Source organism: Anomaloglossus baeobatrachus, chromosome 8 (genome assembly GCF_048569485.1).
Source record: "Anomaloglossus baeobatrachus isolate aAnoBae1 chromosome 8, aAnoBae1.hap1, whole genome shotgun sequence".
NCBI classification, from domain to species: domain Eukaryota; kingdom Metazoa; phylum Chordata; class Amphibia; order Anura; family Aromobatidae; genus Anomaloglossus; species Anomaloglossus baeobatrachus.
In genome coordinates this window covers 243,334,618-243,356,834 of record NC_134360.1, presented here as the reverse complement: position 1 = coordinate 243,356,834, position 22,217 = coordinate 243,334,618, and the positions used below count along the sequence as shown (strand labels likewise).

Sequence of the window (22,217 nt, the reverse complement as noted above, 5' to 3'; positions counted from 1 at the left end):
GGGGGCGGGTCACATCGCATACGATATCGTATGCGAAATTGTAAGGTGTAAAGCAGGCTTATGATACATGTTATACGTTTAGTTGAGAGTAATCACAACTCCAAGCTATGACAATGGCGTAAAGAGACAGAGGAATTACATTTACAAGACTTACCTCACATGGACCACATAGACTTGCTTTACAAATAGATGTTCTTAGGTGTTAATCCTGTATTGGGAAAACAAAAAGGATGGTTAAGAAGAGTGATCATCTACACTTGAAGATACATTTCATGAATCTGTAATCAGGTTTCACATATGACATAGGTAAATCAGACTGCAAGAGCTTTGAGGGCATATCAGTGAAGAAGCAATCCAAGTGCATTGACACCACCCTCCATGTACTCCCAGCATAAATCCAGCAGGAGATTTTAGAAAGAAATGTTTGATCAGTGCTAAAGGGGTAAAGTCACTGATCTGAAAATCAGCTGTAACTTCACCAATGTGACCTATTCAGTTTACAAAACTATTTTAACTTCCATCCCCTTGTAAGAATAACATGTACAAAATAAAAGAAGGTTATTCACACATAAATCATTGTTCTATCTACCTTGCTAAAAGATACAATCTCAAAATATATTATGTGTTAATGTGCAAAATCCGGCAGATGCCAAACGAGGTCAGTAAAAGGAAGCAAGTAAGGTTATCCCATAAATGATTTGCATATATATATAAAAAAAAATCTTGAAAAGCTGTTAATAGCCGTTTTGAAGTCATTTACAGTGTTTCCAAAATTACCAAAAAGCGTTTTTACAGTTTTGCGTCCATGCAACCCCTTTAGATGTTGCTAATCTGTGTTGCTGAAGGCAAGCTAATGATATAATTAGGAAAAAGCTTACATTAAATGTCACCTGCTTAACTCAGCAATAAGTGTAGAACTGCATTAAAAGCTTGAAAACAGACAAATCAAGGGGTCCAGATGGCTCTCCTCCCCTGGAGGAATTGAAAAGTGAGAAACTAAAGGCCAAATATTTGGAGGTTTTCTAAAATATTTTATGCGGGAGTATCTCATGAAAATAACCTCAACATTAGGGATTGGTCCTGACAAACTAATTTGAGCAGCTTACAAATGGACATGGTTAAGGCTAGGGATGTGGTCTTTAAATACTTTTTAAAGGTGTTTGATACGGTGCCATACAAAAGTTGTGGACTCAGGAAATATGTGTTAATGTGTTAACAACTAGCTCACTTAAAAATCAACACAGAGTGATTATGAAATGCACTTTGTGTGGTTAAAATTACAGTATAGGAACATAGGGGTCAGCATTGGGCCCTCTTTTTAATATGTTGCCCATTGACCTTGCTTAGGAATTAGAATAGTAGAATTTAGAACAACTACATAGCTGAACTATAGTGGGTGTAGATGAGAATGACCAAGGTAATTAAAGGGAATGGATGGATTAAAATAGCAAGACAGATTATTATTTACTGACAAAAATTTGGGGTAAGTTAGTTTAAAAATAAAAGAAAGGCGGTTTAAGGCCAATTTATTTACAGTGTACAATAATGTAGACAACCAGTACAGAGATCTATTTATTGATCAGTTACAACTAGTCCTGCAATGAGGACTAGGGGCCACCTGCTATGTCCAAAGGAAATAAAATGTCACCATCATTACTCTCTATCACATAATGTTGTGAAAGGAAAACAAACACGTTCAATAAGGGACTGCATGCCTTTCTTTTAAATTAGAGGTCTACAGGTTATTCTGTAGGTACTACATTCTGCAGATGAAACAATCGATCAAGAGAAATTTTAGAGTCAGGAAGGAATTTTCCCCTAATACTGGGTAAGCAGCATCAGCTATACTGCTATGTAACTGCAGTGACTTTGCTCTTTCCTGACAAGAAGGACAAAAAGATATTCCTATTGACTGCTCTACAGCGATCAGAATATCATCGTGCAGAGACCCGACCTTGGCAAGAGTGACTGTGCATGCTTGTTTACCAGCACTCAGCTATGTGGGAGGAAATATACAATGGCATATACTTTGAATACTGGATAGCGCCATACAATTTAAGTAAATGTAATCACTGTTCGCTGGATATTTTTCCTTAGCCTGAATATAACAATCATTGTTCATTGAATCAGTTCTATGATGATTTCTCTTGCATTCGGATTCTAAAACTGAATTTAGAATTCTGTATCTTTTCAGGTACACAATATCATTGGATTTCGGAAAATCATATGCTGTTTGAACTGGACATACGGTAATATTTTTCTCAGTGGGATTCACAAATAATTTCTATGGTGGTTGGCAGACTATACACTCATTGCCTGCCTTCATAACTTTCACTTGTTTGATTCTCAAAGATAACATTTTGTGTGTCGGCTCGCAACCGCAGAGATAATATGTCAGTTTGGCCAACTCAAATGTCATGTTCATGGAGTCAGAGGAGAGGCCAATATTGAGCTCATGGTCCACTTTATACAATTAGGATAGAGACACAAATTATTTGAAATGATAGTTATCTTAAAGTGTAAAAGCATTAAAGAAGTTGCCCGACTAGAAACGGCAACACGTTTTTAAGTTAATCTGTTCCGTATTGTAATCTAAAACACCCATACACACATACATATATATATATATATATATATATATATATATATATATATATACACAGTGCCTACAAGTAGTATTCAACCCCCTGCAGATTTAGCAGGTTTGATAAGATGCAAATAAGTTAGAGCCTGCAAACTTCAAACAAGAGCAGGATTTATTAACAGATGCGTAAATCTTACAAACCAACAAGTTATGTTGCTCAGTTAAATTTAATTTTTTCAACATAAAAGTGAGGGTCAATTATTATTCAACCCCTAGGTTTAATATTTTGTGGAATAACCCTTGTTTGCAATTACAGCTAATAATCGTCTTTTATAAGACCTGATCAGGCCGGCACAGGTCTCTGGAGTTATCTTGGCCCACTCCTCCATGCAGATCTTCTCCAAGTTATCTAGGTTCTTTGGGTGTCTCATGTGGACTTTAATCTTGAGCTCCTTCCACAAGTTTTCAATTGGGTTAAGGTCAGGAGACTGACTAGGCCACTGCAACACCTTGATTTTTTCCCTCTTGAACCAGGCCTTGGTTTTCTTGGTTGTGTGCTTTGGGTCGTTGTCTTGTTGGAAAATGAAATGACGACCCATCTTAAGATCATTGATGGAGGAGCGGAGGTTCTTGGCCAAAATCTCCAGGTAGGCCGATCTATCTATCTTCCCATGGATGCGGACCAGATGGCCAGGCCCCTTGGCTGAGAAACAGCCCCACAGCATGATGCTGCCACCACCATGCTTAACTGTAGGGATGGTATTCTTGGGGTCGTATGCAGTGCCATCCAGTCTCCAAACGTCACGTGTGTGGTTGGCACCAAAGATCTCGATCTTGGTCTCATCAGACCAGAGAACCTTGAACCAGTCTGTCTCAGAGTCCTCCAAGTGATCATGAGCAAACTGTAGACGAGCCTTGACATGACGCTTTGAAAGTAAAGGTACCTTACAGGCTCATCTGGAACGGAGACCATTGCGGTGGAGTACGTTACTTATGGTATTGACTGAAACCAATGTCCCCACTGCCATGAGATCTTCCCGGAGCTCCTTCCTCGTTGTCCTTGGGTTAGCCTTGACTCTTCGGACAAGCCTGGCCTCGGCATGGGTGGAAACTTTCAAAGGCTGTCCAGGCCGTGGAAGGCTAACAGTAGTTCCATAAGCCTTCCACTTCCGGATGATGCTCCCAACAGTGGAGACAGGTAGGCCCAACTCCTTGGAAAGGGTTTTGTACCCCTTGCCAGCCTTGTGACCCTCCACGATCTTGTCTCTGATGGCCTTGGAATGATCCTTTGTCTTTCCCATGTTGACCAAGTATGAATGCTGTTCACAAGTTTGGGGAGGGTCTTAATTAGTCAGAAAAGGCAGGAAAAAGAGATAATTAATCCAAACATGTGAAGCTCATTGTTCTTTGTGCCTGAAATACTTCTTAATACTTTAGGGGAACCAAACAGAATTCTGGTGGTTTGAGGGGTTGAATAATAAATGACCCTCTGAATAAACTTTTCACAGTTTAAAAAAAAAAAGAAATAACATTCTTTTTTGCTGCAGTGCATTTCACACTTCCAGGCTGATTTACAGTCCAAATATCATAATGCCAAGTTAATTTCGAATGTGTAAACCTGCTAAATCTGCAGGCGGTTGAATACTACTTGTAGGCACTGTATATATACACACACACATATACAGTACAGACCAAACGTTTGGACACACCTTCTCATCTCTAGAACAACTATTAAGAGGAGACTTTGTGCAGCAGGCCTTCATGGTAAAATTTCTGCTAGGAAACCACTGCTAAGGACAGGCAACAAGCAGAAGAGACTTGTTTGGGCTAAAGAACACAAGCAATGGACATTAGACCAGTGGAAATCTGTGCTTTGGTCTGATGAGTCCAAATTTGAGATCTTTGGATCCAACCACCGTGTCTTTGTAGAAAAGGTGAACAGATGGACTCTACATGCCTGGTTCCCAATGTGAAGCATGGAGGAGGAGGTGTGATGGTGTGGGGGTGCTTTGCTGGTGACACTGTTGGGGATTTATTCAAAATTGAAGGCATACTAAACTAGTATGGCTACCACAGCATCTTGCAGCGGCATGCTATTCCATCCGGTTTGCGTGTAATTGGACCATCATTTATTTTTCAACAGGACAATGACCCCAAACACCCCTCCAGGCTGTGTAAGGGCTATTTGACTAAGAAGGAGAGTGATGGGGTGCTTCGCCAGATGACCTGGCCTCCACAGTCACCAGACCTGAACCCAATCGAGATGGTTTGGGGTGAGCTGGACAGCAGAGTGAAGGCAAAAAGGCCAACAAGTGCTAAGCATCTCTGGGAACTCCTTCAAGACTGTTGGAAAACCATTTCCGGTGACTACCTCTTGAAGCTCATCAAGAGAATGCCAAGAGTGTGTAAAGCAGTAATCAAAGCAAAAGGTGGCTACTTTGAAGAACCTAGCATATAAGGCATATTTTCAGTTCTTTCACACTTTTTTAAGTATTTCATTCCACATGTATTCATTCATAGTTTTGATGTCTTCAATGTGAATCTACAATTTTTAGATTCATGAAAATAAAGATAACTCTTTGCATGAGAAGGTGTGTCCAAACTTTTGGTCTGTACTGTTATATATATATACACACTACAGTTCAAAAGTTTGGGGTCACTTAGATATTTCCTTATTTTTGAAAGAAAAGCACATTTTTTTTCAATGAAGCTAACATTAAATTAAACAGAAATACACACTATACATTGGTAATGTGGTAAATGACTATTCTCGCTGCAAACGTTTGTTTTTTAATGCAATATCTACATAGGTGTATAGAGGCCCATTTCCAACAACCACCACTCCAATGTTCTAATGGTACATTGTGTTTGCTAACTGTGTTAGAAGGCTAAAGTATGTTTAGAAATCCCTTGGAAACACTTGTGCAAGTATGTTAGCACAGCTGAAAACAGTTTTGCTGATTAGAGAAGCTATAAAACTGACCGTCCTTTGAGCTAGTTGAGAATCTGGAGCATTAAATTTGTTGGTTCCTTTAAACTCTCAAAATGGCCAGAAAAAAAGAACTTTCATGTGAAACTCGACAGTCTATTCTTGTTCTTAGAAATGAAGGATATTCCATGCGAGAAATAGGGTTGAGATCTGGTGACTGGGATAGCAACTCCATTACTGATAGAATACCAGCTGCCTGTTTCTTTCCTAAATAGTTCATGCATAACTTGAAGGTGTGCTTTGGGTCCTTATCCTGTTGTAGGATGAATTTGGCTCCAATCAATCACTGTCCACAGGGTATGGCATGGGGCTGCAAAATGGAGTAATAGCCTTCCTTATTTAAAATCTCTTTTACCTTGTACACATTTCCCACTTTATCAGCACCAAAGCAACCCCAGACCATCACATTATCTCCACCATGCTTGACAGATGGCTTCAGGCACACTTCCAGCACCTTTTCAGTTGTTGTTCTGTGTGATCCAAACACCTCAAATTTTGATTAGTCTGTCAATAACACTTTTTTTCCAATCTTCCTCTGTCTAATGTCTGTGCTAACATACTTGCACAAGGGTTTTCAAGGGATTTCTAAACATCCATTAGCCTTCTAACACAGTTAACAAACACAATGTACCATTAGAACACTGGAGTGGTGGTTGTTGGAAATGGGCCTCTATACACCTATGTAGATATTGCATTAAAAAAACAGACGTTTGCTACTACAATAGTCATTTACCACATTAACAACGTATAGAGTGTATTTCTGTTTAATTTTATGTTAGCTTCATTGGAAAAAATGTGCTTTTCTTTCAAAAATAAGGAAATATCTAAGTGACCCTAAACTTTTGAACTGTAGTGTATGTTGAGGGGCGCGGATTTGAAAATGGTATCACTTTTGGGGGCTTTCCAATATAGGTCCTCCAAAGTCACTTCAAAACTGAATAGGTCCCTAAAAAATCCATTTTGTAAATTTCACTGAAAAAAAGTAAAAATTGCTGCTACAATTTAGTCTGGAGAGTGTGCGGCCGTGCCAGGTGATGCGATACGATAATATCGTAGTTTTCAAAATCTGAAAACTGGAAGTTTTTGTAAAATTTTTGATATTTTTAAAAATAATTCTAAAACATATTGACCTAAATTTACCATTATCATACAACAAAATGTGTCAAGAAAAAAAATAATCTCAAAATCACTGGGATATGTTGAAACATTGCATAGTTATTGGCACTTAGAGTGACATGTCAGATTTGAAACATTTGGCCTCGTCGCAAAGGGGGTTAAAAAAAAAAAAAAAAAAAAAAAAAAGGATTTTTTCAATTCAGTTGGGAAAAAAAAGCAATGGTGTGTGTGCATGAGATTTCTGAACTCTCATATCTTTTGCAGGTACTGTAATGTTCACACTGAGTTTTTACAGTGTGTTTTTTTTTTACAGCAAAACCTTATCTCTTGGCAGGAAATCCTGCGGATTGACTGCATTTTTTTGCAGTAGTTTTGCTGCGGTTATGCACTTCGTCATTGTTTTGTACAGGTGAAAAACCGAGGCAAAACCACTGAAAGAATTGAGATGTTCATTCTTTCAAAAACACAGCAAAAACCAAGCATTTCAGTCTGGAAAAAACACAGGTATTTTGTGTGTGTGCATGACATTTCTGGAATCTCATAGGCTTTGGAGCTACAGTGGAACCTTGGTTAACAAGAACAATCCGTTCTTGGAGTGTGCATGTTAACCAAGTTACTCGTCTAGTAAAGCAAGATTTCCCATAGGAAATAATGCAAACTCAGACAATTCGTTCCACAACTTGTTAAATGTCCCATCCTGGTCCCCTATTGTGCCATTCCACACACGCACAAACACACACAAACACACACGCACATACACATATTATGCTCACCTTACCTTCCGTTCCATCGCCGGCCTCCTGGATCTTGCAGTTCGCCGGTACAGGATGTGTATCGGGTAACCATCGTGACATGAGAGGAACTTCCACTGTCAGAGCGCTGACGTCAAAAACATGAGCCGCTTGACTCTGATTGGTCAGCGCGCTGCCTTTGAGTAGTGGCTGACAGCAGAAGTTCCTGCATTGTTGCGACGGTTACCGATACACATCCTGTACCGGCGAACTACAAGAACCATGAGGAGGAACGAATGGAACGGAAGGTAAGGTGAGCATAATATGTGTGTGTGTGCGTGCGTGTTGGTGCATGTGTGTGCGGACTGCAAGAGCGGGTTAGAGCGCGGTGGATGTACGGAACCGGAAGTGTGTGCAGTGAGTATTTTGCTTGTACGGCAAAGCTTGCTCGTAAACGTAGTTACAAATTTACAGCAAGCTTTGCTCGTTAAGCGGAATACTCACTAACTGAGTTATTCGTTAACCGAAGTTCCACTGCATTGTACTTTTATTAGCCTGGATTTGCAAAAAAAAACACAGCAAGAATGCCCTGTGTGTTCATACCCTAAAAAGAAGCTTTTAATTTGCATAAAATAAAGGCAGCTAAAAAGCACTGTAAAAGCGCAACGTGTGAACATGGCCTAAACAGTCGGCAGTGTGAACAGACCACTTTCAAGCGCCTATGATGATTTCAAATCTTCTGAGCATTTAGCGTAGATTCCACATTTAATGGTGTTATTTTTCTGGCTGGATAGTCTTTTGTTATACTGTGTCAGATGCTACAAGGAATTTATGTATAAGAGGATTGCACATATCATATCTAAGAGGTTTACAACCAAATCCAAACAAGCTAAACTCCGTAGTGAAGCTTGTTGCAAGGTTTAAGCACTAAAAAAAATAACAAAATAACAAAATAAAAAAATTGCAGCTTTCAGCACTGGAGAAGTCCAAATATATCCGCAAAGACGTTACCCATTCTTCTAGCAGATTGGCGAGAGGGGGCTTGGAAGCGTTCCTGTCGTACTGTTGATTAACTTCTCAAAATGGCAGATGGAACTCACACCAACCACTACGTATAATTGGCATTTAAAATGCACAAATGAAGGAGAGAGAAAGAAAAAACTAAATGAGCAACAGGTTTGTCTATCACGAGCCTTCGTTAAATGCTGCGTGCATATACAACTGGGCTCCTGGGAAAACAGCCGCCTTTAACCCCTTTAGGACGAAGCCAGTTTTGTACTTAATGACCAGGCCATTTTTTGCAATTTTGACCAGTGTCCCTTTATAAGGCTATAACTTTGGAACGCTTCAATGGATCCCGGTGATTCTGAGATTGTTTTTTCGTGACATATTGGGCTTCATGTTAGAGGTAAATTTAGGATGATATTTTTTTTTTTTTTTTGTGAAAAAATATGAAATTTGACAAAAAAAATTAAAATTTTGCAATTTTCAAACTTTTAATTTTTATGCCCATAAACCAGAGAGTTATGTCACACAAAATAGTTAATAAACAACATTTCCCACATGTCTACTTTACATCATCACAATTTTTGAAACAAAATTTTTTGGGGTTAGGAAGTTATAAGGGGTCAAAGTTCATCAGCAATTTCCCATTTTTTCAAGAAAATTTACAAAACCATTTTTTTAGGGACCACATCACATTTGAAGTGACTTTGAGAGTCCTAGGTGACAGAAAATACCCAAAAGTGACCCCATTCTAAAATCTGCACCCCTCAAGGTACTCAAAACCACATCAAAGAAGTTTATTAACCCTTCAGGTGCCTCACATGAACTAAGAGTAATGTGGAATGAAAAAAAAAAAAAATAACATTTTACCCAAAAATGTTGCTTTAGCATCAATTTTCTCACTTTTTCAAGAGGTAGCTCCAAAAATTGGAGCTCACACTTTGTTACCCACTTTCTTATGAGCGCGCCGATACCCCACATGTGGCGAGAAACCTCTGTACGGGCAAATGGTAGAGCTTGGAACGAAAGGAGCAATATTTGAATTTTTGAAAGCAAATTTGGCAGAAACAGATTGCGGGCACCATGTTACATTTACAGGTCCCCTAAGGTACCTAAACAGCAGAAACCCCCCTCAAGTGACTCCATTTTGGAAACTAGACCCCTTAAGGCTTCTATCTAGGGGTATAGTGAGCATTTTGGACTGACAGGTACTTCACAGAATTTGATAACATTAGGTTGTCATATTGAAAATTTTCATTTTTTTAGCAAAAATGTTGCTTTAGCATCAATTTTCTCACTTTTTCAAGAGGTAGCTCCAAAAATTGGAGCTCACACTTTGTTACCCACTTTCTTATGAGCGCGCCGATACCCCACATGTGGCGAGAATCCTCTGTACGGGCAAATGGTAGAGCTTGGAACGAAAGGAGCAATATTTGAATTTTTGAAAGCAAATTTGGCAGAAACAGATTGCGGGCACCATGTTACATTTACAGGTCCCCTAAGGTACCTAAACAGCAGAAACCCCCCTCAAGTGACTCCATTTTGGAAACTAGACCCCTTAAGGCTTCTATCTAGGGGTATAGTGAGCATTTTGGACTGACAGGTACTTCACAGAATTTGATAACATTAGGTTGTCATATTGAAAATTTTCATTTTTTTAGCAAAAATGTTGCTTTAGCATCAATTTTCTCACTTTTTCAAGAGGTAGCTCCAAAAATTGGAGCTCACACTTTGTTACCCACTTTCTTATGAGCGCGCCGATACCCCACATGTGGCGAGAAACCTCTGTACGGGCACATGGTAGAGCTTGGAACGAAAGGAGCAATATTTGAATTTTTGAAAGCAAATTTGGCAGAAACAGATTGTGGGCACCATGGAATATATTCTCAAAATCCTTCCAGGAATTATTACTCACAAAGGGCGGCATGCCCCTAAAAACACATTTACTGGACTTGGTCTTGCTAACAAAACAGTTGTAGAAGGAAGAATAAACTTTATTGGACGGAAGGGCAAAATGTTCAAATGTGGAGGAGTTGGCAGCCACTATGTGGCAAACCTGAGTGTGCCAAAGATGACAGAACACCAGCAGGGCCGGAAGGACAGCTTTATCTTCCAAATAACTGGTCGTACAATGTCTTCTTAGCTCCATCAATCCCTATATGAGGGACAAATGTGCCAAGCGACATGGTACATCATAACAGGCTCCTGCCCGCCAAGGTAGGAACCGCTATGTGCACAAAACGACCAATTCGTTACAGAATTCTGAAAGTATTGTTCGATGCAGGTGGTTCGGCAAGAACCCTGCAGTAAAGCCCATAGTGTTTGAATATGGCACAGCATCATTGTTAGGGGATCCTCCAATAAAATGATCATGCCCATAATACCAAGATAAATGCAAAGAAAAGTTTTGTGTAGTAAGACCTAGTGGTAATATGAGTCAAACTAAAATAATTGGTAAAAAAAATGTTTGAGTAATGAAGTCCTGGAAAGTTGTCAAATGATGAGACTTTTCAAGAACGTTAGTGGGGTCCACACTCAGGAGTCTAAAGACGTGGGCATGTGGACTGGGTTTTGTCTGAATAATTGTTTGGGATGTGATGATAAAGTCCTGGAATTAATTGTGAAATGGGGTAAAATGTGTTTTACTGCTGAAAATTTTCTCTTTATTACTAGTCCAAGAAAAAAAAATTACTGAACAGAAATATAAAAGTAAAGTATTTGCAAAATTAAAAAAAAAGCTGCTACCACACAGTTTGGTGTAATTTATTTATGCCAATTAATAATTGAGGGATGTGTGGTAGGTTTCAAAACAGGGGGAGATGCAAAGGCCTGGTTGGGAGGGGCACATGGGGCAGAAGTACCGGGAATCGCTCCTTGTGCCGTGCTTTCTACAAACACGGCATCTTTTTTGGGGATACCTTTGGGTGGGAGTGGAAGGGATGGGGCGAATGAAATGACGCTCGGAAAGTCTCCGGACATCCTCTGACTCGAAGGCTTCCTCCTGTGCCTCCGAGTCAAAGAGGAGGCTCTCAATAATTTTCTCCTGGTATTGGAGGAAAGAGAGCGGTCCTTGAGATTTTCTATAGAGGATGAAGCTATTATAGGTAGCAACCTGTAGGAGATAGATTGCTACCTTTTTATACCAGGTTTTGGTTTTCCGCTTCACTAGATAAGGCTGAAGCACCTGGTCAGACAAATCTACACCTCCCATGAACTTATTGTAGTCTACGACACAAAGCGGCTTCTGTTTGTCCCTTGTGGCGCCCCTGTCCCTGACCGTCACAGTGGTGTCCGCATGCAATGTGGTCAGCATGAAAACATCCTTGCGGTCTCTCCATTTTATGGCAAGAAGATGGTCACTTGCCATTGAGGAGGACGCACCCTTCTCCAGACGTTTAGACACCAACTGTGGGGGTAGACCAACTCTGTTTTTTCTGATTGTTCCACAGGCCCCTGTGTTTGCAGCGTGGAGGGATTTAGAAAGGGGGACACTGGTATAGTAATTATCAGTATACACGTGATAGCCTTTCTCAAGGAAGGGGGTCATTAGCTCCCAAACAATTTTGCCAGGGATGCCAATTGTCTGGGGGCAGTTTGGGGGGTTGATTTGGCGGTCCCTCCCTTCGTAAATGAGAAAGGTACACGTGTAGCCGGTTGTGCTTTCGCACATTTTGTATAATTTTATACCATATTTGGCACGCTTGGAGGGGATAAATTGGCGGAAAGACAGACGGCCCTTATAGCTCATAAGGGACTCGTCTATAGAAACATTTTTGTCAGGGGTATACGAATTTAGGAAGGTAGTTTTTAGAAGGGATATTAGGGGTCTCAATTTATAAAGTCTGTCATAGTTTGGGTCATTTCTTTGGAGGGCTTGGGAATTATCGTTAAAGTGCAGGAATCGCAAAAGGGTCTCATATCGGGATCGGGTCATGATGGCTGCAAACACAGGGGTGCTGTGCACTGTTTTTGTTGCCCAGTACGAGCGGAGTGTAGATTTTTTCACTAACCCCATGTTAAAAGTTATGCCCAAAAATTTTTTAAGTTCGGGGACATTTGTGGGGATCCAGGAGCGGGAATGGATGGAGGTAGGATGTTGGGATATATATTGACGGGCATATAAATTGGTTTGGTGGACAAATAATTGGAGGACTTCTGGGGTAACATAAATTTGGAAAAAATCTAATGGGGTAAAATTTGTGACATTTACATTTATACCGGGGGTTGCTACAAACGGAGGAATTTGAGGGGAGAAGGACGGGTCAGGATACCATAGTGGCCGGGGAAGGGCACTACTTGGACCTGCCTCTGACGTTTCAGCAGTGACGACCGACTCCGCTACCATCGGGCTGTCGGATCCCGAGGAGGAAGCCGAGTCGTCACCATCTGAAAATCGCTCGATTTCAGAGGCAGACTCTGTATCCGAGCCTGAACTGCCGGAGGCAAGAAGCATGTATGCCTGCTCGGCGGTAAATGTTCTCCGCGCCATTACAGTATTTTTCACTGCCTAGCAAAAAAAGAAAAAAAAATACTACAAATTTTTTTTTTTTTTTTTAAATTTTTTGAAAATTTTTTTTTAGATTTTTTTAACCCTAACCCTGATCCTAACCCTGATCCTAACCCTGATCCTAACCCTGATCTAACCCTGATGCTAACCCTGATCTAACCCTGATATAAGAAAAAAAAAAATCTAAAATAAAAATTCTAACTAAGGGGGGATTCTGACGGAGGTGATGAGGATATTTGGGGGGGGGATATTTTGGGTGAGGATATTGGGGATGAGGATGACTGATTTATAATAAAAATTGGTGTTTTTTTTTCTGACAGAAACGGCAGCAAATGTAGTCTCTCTCTCTCTTCTCTCCCAGATCAACTACAAGGGAGAGAAGAGGGAGGCAGACCCAAATGCTGCCATTTCCAAAATATTTGGGGTATTTGATCACTGTGATAGGGTCTAACACAGTGTTCAAATGTCAGGAACCAATGAAATAAATTCCTGACGTTGCTAGGTGGAAGGAGGCAGACTTTGGCGGTCGAACTGCGCATGCGCCCGCCATTTTACACGGACACGAGAAGGAGGGGGGCCGGGGGAATGCCGTGGGAACTCGGTAACGAGACCCAGGTACCGGGGGGGGACCGAGAGGGACCGGACAAGGATCGTTCTCTCACATTTGACTGTTAGATCACGTCAAATGTGAGAGAAACCATTGAAATGCATTAAAAACCGGCATTTCATTTTGCAGGTACATGCTTGCCGTTATTCGGTTAATAACGGCGATCACCGTACCTTTAAATGAAAAAACCGGCCTGAACCGTAATCTCCAGGGTCTCAGCTACCCCCGGCAGCTGAGACCCCGGAAATTTTCCGACTCTGGGGGGCGCTAGACCCTTTTTTCCGACCGCCGTTAAAAAGCGGCGGATCGGAAAAAGTACCCGAATATGCCGCCGTTAAAAGGCGTATCGGCGGTCGTAAAGGGGTTAAATCACAATTTATAATGATATTAAACAGCATTTGAAGACTTAGCATTTATAATGAGCTTAGGCAGATTTTCTCCTTTACATGAAATACTTTAATCTTCGTTTCGTCATCCTGATTACATGTTTATGGGAAAATCTTCCAGAATGTTTTCATCTCTCAACCAAATATTATAAACAAGTAATGCACAAAATTGGAAAATTGCCCTTTTGGTTGTGTTTTTTTCTGTGTTTTTGATAAGATGGAATAATTTTGACAGAACTACTAATTGCTAAATATCGGCATATATGTATAATTTTTATTTTGCTGTTGTATGTAGCCAAATATGATTACATATACTGACACAACGTATGTTAAAGACACTGTTAGTCATCAAAAGTGTATGGGTATATTGCTAATTGTTAATTAACTGTTAACTAATGGTAATTGTAAATAGATTTTCCAGTACTAGGCGCTAAGGGAGTCTGGGGAGATGTAGTATGTGAACAATGTTTAAGGCCTGAGCCAAGAGTGGATCCAAAAGGAAAAAAAAGACAAACTTTTTTTTGGATCCACTACTCCTGTGTTAACTGTCATGTGTGTCACGGGTGACAGACAGTTATGTGGTTTCTGGCAATAGAAGGTCACAGCGTTTAGCTGAGCAACTTTCTGTTTCTGCTGTTAGTATTCATTGTACTAAATAACTTTCCTACTGGATTTTCATCTATTCCCCTTTAGGACCCAGGGGAGCTAAACGTCTATCGAGCTGCGGCTTATCAGTATTCCCCTTGTGTTTAAATACTCACATCTTCCCTGGACTTGTGCTGGTGATATTATTCAGTTCCTTCAAGCTCTGACTGCAAGCAGGTGGCTTGCTCTCGTTGCTGACCTTCTGCCTGAGTCATCTGTGGATAAGTAGTTCATGCATTTTCCCCCCGTGTGTCCTCCTTGTGTCTTTATTCAGTGTTTAGTGGGGTTGACTAAGATCTCATCCCACCCGTTCCCTATTTAGGGCTCAACACTAGGGATACCTAGGGTCAAGTATTCGGCTCTGCACATAGGTGCAGAACCTATCTAGGGTGGTGAGGGACCCCAGGGACCAGCAGTAGGTTTGGTCAGAGGTCACCATCTCCCTCTTCCCTAGACGCAGGGGTCCACTTCCCTTACCTTTCGCCGCTAGCTTGGTACTTCCTTGTGCTTAGCTTGACAAAAACTGTACCAATACCCATGTTACACATGCACAGACATAGCTTTTGTCTATTTCTTAGCTAACCACGTCATGCCCAAAGCCTTTGACACCAATTGGTTCCTTCGTAAGACAACAATATTGGCATACATTTAGCTACCGAAATCCCATAATTCCATACATATAGACATGTACCTGGGAGAATTTCTTGTATACACACCCAAAACTTTTAATCTGAACTTTAGTATATAGACAAGATCTAGCTCCCTAATATGGTGTCATATGGTCTCTTGTATGTGGCCATATAGACTCTGTATGTAGGAACATTTGTTTTCTTGACATATGGCATCCAATAGAGTAGTGGTACCCAACCTTTCTGACCTTGAGAGACACATTCAGCTCTGAGTAAGGGTTGCAAGCCACATTTAGCTCCTGCCACTCACAGCAGTCACACCCACAGCCCCCATTACCAGTATAATGATAGCCAAAGCTTTTCCACACAAATCACCACACCGAGGCAGTATACCAATATCCAGGGGTTACTACCACCATTGAGATCTGCTCTTCTGTGTGGGGCTATTGAAAAAAGAGGGAGAGGGAGGGCACCACCTGCTGGTGGGATCACCTAGGTACGGAAACAGTGCATGCTGGAGTGAAAGAAAAAGAGCGTACCTGATATACGGGATCACCACACAAATGTATATAAAAAAAAAGTACTTTATTGATAGATGAAAGTAGAAAAAAACACACATGAATTGAATACAAAAAATGCAAAAAGATACAAGAACAGCAAGTGACATGCAATGACAACCTCTAAAAACATTTAAAACCAGAAACTTGGTACAAACAAAGTAACCCACACACAAATGCTTGGAATGAAATATAACGGGTCCATATGCTGGAAAAATCACATACACATGTCCAAAATGACCCTAAAGGCCTGACTAACAAAAATAATTTGAATGTGTAGTAGTGAATATACCCACAGAGGAATGGATAAATGCCTAAATCAGAATAGCATGAGGATAAACCAACACACAATGGACGGCCAGTTTAGATAAACAATGGGCACAACATGAAATACATTACCAGAGCCTGATAGTGCTGGTGCTTGTTGCTAGTAAAGCTGGCGTATCCAAAGCTGGTTTGAAATATACTCTAAAGAAGCTAAGCATGCAACTATAGCCTGCTTTACACGTTACAATTACACATGCAATCTCGTATGCGATCGCACACGCCCCCATCGTATGTGCGGCACGTTCAATTTGTTGCCCGTGTCGCACAAACGATTAAATCCCGTCACACGTACTTACCTTCCATACGACCTCGATGTGGGCGGCGAACATCCTCTTCCTGGAGTGGGAGGGACGTTCGGCGTCACAGCGACGTCACACGGCAGGCAGCCAATAGAAGCAGAGGAGCAGAGATGAGCGGGACGTAAATATCCCGCCCACCTCCTTCCTTCCGCATTGCCGGCGGGACGCAGGTAAGCTGTGTTCATCGTTCCCGCGGTGTCACACAATGCGATGTGTGCTGCCTCGGGAAAATTAAACAACCGGACGTTCAATTTTTAGTAATTGAACGACATGCATGCGATCAATGGTTTTTCGTTCAATCGCAAACGCACGTAGGTTTCACACCCTACGATATCACTAACAATGCCGGATGTGTGTCACTTACGACGTGACCCCGCTGACACATCGTTAGACATATTGTAGCGTGTAAAGCCCGCTTAATTCTGCTGAGTAAAATACTCCACAGCCCAAATGGCAAAGAGCCGTCTAGACAAGGCAGGCTGGACAGAAACCAAAGACCTCTGTGGGGAAAACAGACCTGAAAAATCCAGGGCTGAACATGTGATGAAAATGGACCTAGTGTGGGTTACAGCCCCACGCGTATCACCACCATGTTTTTAGAGGTTGTTATTGCATGTTCCTTGCTGTTTTTGTATCTTTTTGCATTCTGTGTGGGGCTGCTTACAAACTTCACCATCTGGAGACCTTATCTTCATAGCTGTTTACAAGACCTGGTGCAAATGCATCTACTGTAGCTGCCAGATAGCCGCAATCCACATATCTTGGGCCTGCAAGCCATATGTGGCTCCAGAGCCACAGGTTGCAGACCCCTGCATTAAAGCATGCTGCAACTTTTTTTTCTCCATGAAGTAGCCCCAAGCACCTTTGTGGGATTTACTTGTACAAACTTAGGGGCACTTTGCACACTACGACATCGCAGGTGCGATGTCGGTGGGGTCATGTCGAAAGTGCCGCACTTCTGGCGTCGCTATTGACATCGTAGTGTGTAAATCCTAGATGATACGATTAACAAGAGCAAAATCGTCGAAATCGTATCATCGGTGTAGTGTCGAGGAATTCCATAATTACGCTGCTACGACGGTACGATGTTGTTCCTCGCTCCTGCGGCAGCACACATTGCTGTGTGTGAAGCCGTTGGAGCGAGGAATATCACCTTACCTGCTACCCGCAGCTGATGCCGACTATGCTGAAGGAAGGAGGTGGGCGGGATGTTTAAGTCCCGCTCTGCTCCGCCCCTCTGCTTTTATTGGCCGCCTGCCGTGTGATGTCACAGGCCAGGTGAGTGCATGTGAAGCTGCTGTAGCGATAATGTTTGCTACGCCAGCAATCACAAGATATCGCAGCTGCGACGGGGGCGGGGAATATCGCGCTCGGCATCGCAAGCATCGGCTTGCGATGTCGTAGTGTGCAAAGTACCCCTAAGCCTTAAAATAGCTGTGAGATCTCACATAGTACCCAGAGTGAAACTAGCTTCACACTTGGTTTTTACTTGCATTTATTTATTTTTTTGTACTATGTGATTGTTCACCAATATAGGTTTCCATTGCTATTCTCATTTTAATTTCCATTGACCTTAAAGGGAACCTGTCATCAGAAATTTAGCTATAAAGCTAAAAGTTCCCCCCACTGCAGCTCCTGGGCTGCATTCTAGGAAGCTTCCTATAGTTTTTTTGGCCCCTTTTATTCCAAAATAAATACTTTGTAAACTGGTACCTTTTCGTATGGAAATTTCTAAAATCGTCCATGGGGGCGGGCTGCCTGGGGTCCGTTGCTGTCCTCCTGCAGATTTATGCCGCCCCGAACGCTGAATTTCGAAAGCTCAGGACGCCGCCCCTGGGTGCCCGTGGTCCCGCGCATGCGCTGTTACACTGTAGCGGTGCCGTGCACTGCGTGCACGGTGACCGCTAGTGATGCTTTGCGCAGGCACGAGGTTATGGGCGGCGCTGTGAGTGTCATCAGTAAGTGCCGCCCATAACCTCGTGACCGCACTTTCCCCTGCTCAGCAGCAGGAAATAGATGGGAAGGAGGTGATGTCCGGTCATCAGGCCAGCAAGCGCTTGCGCATAACGCTGGAGTCATAGGTGAAAGTGCGGTCACGAGGTTATGGGCGGCACTTACTGATGACACTCACAGTGCCGCCCATAAACTCGTGCCCGCGCAAAGCGTCACTAGCGGTCACCGTGCACGGCACCGCTACAGGGTAACAGCGCATGCGCGGGACCACGGGCACCCAGGGGCGGCGTCCTGAGCTTTCGAAATTCAGCGTTCGGGGGCGGCGTAAATCTGCTGGAGGACAACAACGGACCCCAGGCAGCCCGCCCCCATGGACGATTTTAGAAATTTCCATACGAAAAGGTACCAGTTTACAAAGTATTTATTTTGGAATAAAAGGGGCCAAAAAAACTATAGGAAGCTTCCTAGAATGCAGCCCAGGAGCTGCAGAGGGGGGAACTTTTAGCTTTATAGCTAAATTTCTGATGACAGGTTCCCTTTAAGGATCATGAATAAAGCAATGATTGTTTCCATTAATATGATCTGTTGATGTTCATCAGTGAAACTGTTCAATAAAAGACAAGTCAGTGTCTGGAGTATTTTTTACCGAGGAGGACGGATGTTGTCATTAAAGGAGATGGATGCTGTAAGGAGATAAAGCCCCCTAAATCAGTGCAGTACTTGCAACCTTTATTCACAAAACTCTTTCTTGCTTCATATAAGTTTACATGTTCCAACCAATTAAAGTTCTCTTCCTTCCAGTGTAGTAGAAAATGGCAACTTCTTTGCAGTGAACCTTCATCCAAGCTTTGCACTATGCTAAACCGCAACATCAAACCTCCTGTGTAGATAGAGGCGCGCATATCCTGGTTTTGTTCTCCGAACTATTCAGTATTCTTTAAATCAGCTTCCAATCTCAACATTCCACATCGGCTGACAAATATAACACCAGCAGGACAGTAGACAGCGGAAAAAAGCACCCAATTATACGGATAAACCGCCCTCTCCTGTGCCTGGGCTCATGTGTGCGGTAATTGAACGTCACAGAAGATATAACAGACAGAGAAGGTATCTCTCCCGCTACACTGGTTTGATTGACTGGAAAATGGACAGGGCTTCTGAACATAGTCTATTTAATACACAAAAGAAACTATAACCATGCAGCCAATTGAATTTAATTCATCGAGGGTCACACAATAAGAGCATGCCGTTCGGAGAAGAGATAATCAATTTATTTGTCTTGACGGCTGCCAAAAAAAGTAGGTTAAAATTGCAGATGCACAAACTGCAAGAGTGTTGAGTGTTAAATCAATAGATGATTTAAGAACAAACAGCTACGTTTCCAATCCACAAGCCGCACTACCACAGGAAGAGGATGACTGCGATGGACCAAACTATTATAAAATAATGCGATGATTTTTCAGGGATCAAGCTGCAGAGGCTTCTCAGTCAGTATCATTCATGGGCTCTAGCGAGTTTGCTGAGTACAAAGCATCTGTTGTTCTTTTCAGCCATTATTGGACCCCGTAGATCTTTCAGACCCTTTTCCTTCATAGACAATGCATGCCTTTAAATGCTTAACCAACATGTCTTCTGAGGGCATCAATGTAGCTAGTGGCTGCAGCTGGGTACTGCACATCCACTTTCCATTTAAATCAATAAGAGGAGGATGTGCAGTACTTAGCCGAGGACACTATCAGAAGATGGTGCAGCTCCAGAACGGAGCATTTACAACCACCGGCTGCTGCTACCATCAAGAATAGCTGATAAACAAGGGTGCCAGCTGTCAGACTAGACTAGACATAGGATAGGCCATCAATCTTAAAGTAGTGGACAACCTCTTATTTTAAGTGTAAGACTATGAAAGTATGGACTCGTTCACATGAGCAATAATTATCTCTTCTGAGAGAATCAGATCGTTTAAGGTAATGACTCTCGGGTCAAACTCTGTGTCATGCGCAGACTTGGGGAAAGTCCAGCGCACGGCAAGACAGACAACAAATAAGGGGTTGCCACAACAAACAAGGGGTACACCAGAGACACTATAACAACGGTGAGCCCTGGTGCTAGGGAAGGGGATGATGGGACACCTCCTGCACTCACCTACAGCTGTACCCTACTCTCCTAGCCAATCCCTATACAGGTTCCCCACCTGTCACCGAACAGGATACCTGAAGCCCTGTGAAACCCTGTAACAACCCTGGCTAGTGAGCTGGCAAGTGAGGATTGCTAATCCCACTGCTGCACTAATACAACAAGAGGAGATGGTACGACAGACAGGGGAAACACCTGCAGTCAGACACCAGGACTGCCGCCTACACTACTTCACACAAGGGCTCCAGCAGCTCCTTCCACCTCGAGGACTAGCTTTAGAAAGAATCAGAATAACCGGCCCACTCTCCTGGGAGATGTGACCATATATAGGGGAAGGGAGTGATTACCAACTGGAAGCACATGAGGCAAGGAGCCAGAAGCTGCTGGAAAGTAAAACTGACATTAAGCCTTTCAGTACCAAAGGAAAGGGAATTACATTTAATGTGAGGAGTCTCAGATGGCAAAGAGAGACTCGGGCCCAGATCCTGTCACAAGTCTTTAGATGCAGAGAGACGGCAGTGACACTCTGATTAGAGTTGAGTTGAGTGTCAGTTTACTGTGATCCGACTCTCTCGCATGAGAGAATCGTATCACAAGTGCGGAGAAGTTGGAGAACTGAATTTCTCTATCGTCTCCATTTTATTTGTCGGCGTACATCACCATCAGAGTGCAGTCCGATATTTTACACCCACCCATTGACTTGAATGGGTGCACATGATCTGATTTGCAGAGCTACTCTCAGTATGCTGCTATTTTTTTCTCATGCTGAATCAGCATGAGAAAAAAACGCAGATCTGCACTTCCCCATAGTATAGCGTTGGACCAGGTGCTATCCGATAAAATGTATGATCGAGCTCTATGAGAAAGAATACCATAGAATATGTGGTAGGTAACGTGCATCAATGAAAATAAATTTGTTACATTAAAATTACTGGAATACTGGTAACCCGGTTGTTATGCACTTATTTTTAGGATTTCTTAGCATCGTATGCTTTATAAACAATCTAGATTAAAACTATCTTACTGCTTTATATATACAGCTCCTATGCAGATCCTAGTGTCTCCATAGTTACAGACTACAAACAAACCCAGCATAAAGAGTGACCTATAGTCATATGTTATTTCTCAGGATATAGGTAATCTATTCAAGAGGATCTGTGGTCACAGCAGGTTATCATTCTTCACTCACTGCTAGAGATTCAATCATGAGGAAACTTCTGAGCTGCATTTTCTCTCAGAAACTTTGGTTAGCTCAATAGTGCTAGTAAGAGAGAGGGGATGATGAGGAAACACTGGGACAAAGCATGCACAGAAGCAGAAAGAGGGCAACTTCAGAGAGAACATCCACCGAGTTCTGAATTTGTAGCTCAACAAAGCATATCTTCAAATAAAAAAAAATAAAAAAAAGACAACAAAATACAGACCCTGCTTCTTTGGTTTCGGAACTTGATCCGATGACTTCTTACTCGTGGTCGGTTTCCCTTTTCTGCTGAGACAAAGCCTGTTCTGGTTTCTGATGGTTCTTTTGTCTTTTCTTTCGTTTCTTAGGTATGCTTCTATTCAAGAGTCTCTTACTTTCCGATTTGGTTCTGTTCTATCACATCTTGGAAGGGGCTATTTATACTCACCTTGCACTAGCCTTATTTTCTGGCTACAGTTGAAACCAGAAGTTTACATACACTATCGAAAAAGACACATCTGCATGTTTTTCTCACTATCTGACATGAAATGAGAATAAACCTTGCCCGT

The 22,217-nt window shown here is 42.0% G+C and overlaps 1 protein-coding gene across 4 annotated transcripts in view; it reads right to left on the bottom strand.

Annotated features, from left to right (window-relative positions):
* The window catches only part of PTPRF (protein tyrosine phosphatase receptor type F), a 1,173,234-nt gene that overhangs the window by 843,335 nt on the left and 307,682 nt on the right, over window positions 1-22,217 (bottom strand). For all 4 annotated transcript variants that reach the window (XM_075320465.1, XM_075320466.1, XM_075320464.1 and 1 more), the window contains exon 2: window positions 155-208. The gene's annotated coding sequence lies outside the window, so the exon portion shown is untranslated. The remainder of the gene's footprint in view (window positions 1-154; window positions 209-22,217) is intronic.